Source organism: Carlito syrichta, unplaced genomic scaffold (genome assembly GCF_000164805.1).
Source record: "Carlito syrichta isolate Samal-C Ts95f unplaced genomic scaffold, Tarsius_syrichta-2.0.1 Scaffold130369, whole genome shotgun sequence".
Taxonomy (NCBI): Eukaryota; Metazoa; Chordata; class Mammalia; order Primates; family Tarsiidae; genus Carlito; species Carlito syrichta.
The window spans coordinates 41,396-43,538 of NW_007074465.1; positions in this window are offsets into that span (position 1 = coordinate 41,396).

Sequence of the window (2,143 nt, forward strand, 5' to 3'; positions counted from 1 at the left end):
AAACATGATAGTCCTCTCAGTATAATGTCTTAGATTAAAGACGTTGCCTTTAATATCTGTCGGAAAGGAAATGTCCAGACTTTTCAAGTCTTTTATTCTATGTTTCCTTTTTGTTTACATAGGGAACAGTGTTTATAGTTGTGTGTACAGTGGGGGTCTACAACAAGAAGTGTATATTTTCACACAGCTTTTTAATGGTTTCACAGTTTTGTAAATCATTTCCAGGCTTCTGCGGCTGTAGATTCTCACTGTGAACCCTTTGCTTGCTCATGCGTATGTGTCTTGCAATACCAATACACAGGTGTAGTATCTTTGCCTGTCAGTGATCGTTTCACACGTGTAACGTTTTGGTTGAGATGTTAAGTGGTGGACGAGTACTGTGGATGTGAATGTGGGAAGTAATTTTAATCATGTGTAATGGGTCACAAGGCCTGACTTGCAGTAACTCTTGCTGTTGTATTTAGCAATGCCTTGTTGCTCTGTATGCATTACCGTTTGGGTGTAAAGATTGTGTGTCTATCCAACAGGGAGCCACAGTATTTAAGCTGACCATTCTAATGTTACGACGACTCGGAGGTGGCCAAATGTAAACTAAAGCCTTAATTAAAGTGGTGCAATTTTGTATAACTTAGCATCCGTAGTTCAATAAATTTGGATTGCCATGCAAGGGCTTGCATTATAATTACTTGCCACTTGAGTGTGTTCTGTGTCGTGTCTTCACAGTGCTGGGAAATAAACGTGGGCTTACCTTGGTTGTAAACACGGGAGGTGCATTCCACGCAGTGTGATTTCATAATTTAGCATTTGGGCAAGCCAGACCCATTCGTTAATCACAAGAATGGTGAGTGAAAGAAGTCAGGGTTTCCTTCTAGTATGGCTTGAATACCCACATAACCAACCACTTTCTGAACTTTCCCTGGAGAAGGAGTTTTTTAAGTGAAGAAATACTACTTAGGAACAAATGCCTGTGTGTAATGTTCTTTGAGGAGGTGAAAGGGGGATGATTGGAAATACCTTGACAGATGGTATACTGTGGATTTTTTAAATAGTTAGAATATTATGGTTATAAAAATCATTGAATGATATGGAGTCAAGTCTACTTTCCTTTTAGAGAATAGATCTATTTTTTTCTTTTTTATGCTGTAATTGAATTCTTCTGTGAAGTCTGTGATGAGGCGCTTAAACTTCTAGTAGTTGAAGCAATTAGTTGGTGATGCTGTGATTTAGGAGTATCTGCTAATCCCCTAAATACGTTCTGTTTGAATGGGGCACTGTGGCTTTCGTTTTAAGAAGAAACAATTCTTTGCCTAAAGAGACTTGTTTTGGCAGAACTGGCTTTATTTAAAGTCATCTGGGAAAAAACTAACCCCCCAAAGTGGGACTGTGACTCACTGAAATCCCTTCGGTTTACCATGTCCTCTTAACGTCCATGGAGGACACCATCTTTCATTCATTCACCTTTAATGAATGTTTATTGCCTGTCAGCTACGTGCATGGCACAGTTCTAGGCTCTTAAGAACAGCTAGAATAGAGTCACTCATTGACAGATAACTTGAAGTACTTCGGTGTCAAGGATGGTTGATTGTTCTAGGCCTGAGGACACAGCAGCAATGGAGATCAGCTATACACGCTGCCCTCCTACAATCAGTCCTCTTGCGCGGAGTTTCAACCTCAGCGCCATTCGTGTTCATGCTGGATAATGTGCTGCGGGTGCCCACCTGTGCATTTCGGGAGTTTTAGTAGCATCCCTGGCTTCTGCTCACTCAATGTCAGCGACAACACTCCCACCCCCAGCTGTGAGAACCAAACATGTGTAGACATTACCAAATGTCTTCAGTCGGATTGTTGGGGTATTGGGGTATGAACTTGGAAAGCCAAGTCACCCTGGTTGAGAGGTGCTCTGGTGGGAACCAGCACAAGTTGAGTGCCAGGGTTACGAGATGGATGGTTTTGTGTAGGGAGTAAGAATGTGGGCCTTCAGAACCAGAGTTCCTAGTGTCCAGTCCCAGCTCTGCCACATACTAGCATGTGACCTTGGGTGGATACCCTGATTTCCTCATCTGTAAAGTGAGAAGGATAACCTGTACTTGACAGGAGTAGGCGTGAAGCCAATGCCAGTGCTGCCTTCAGGTGGGTGGCTGTA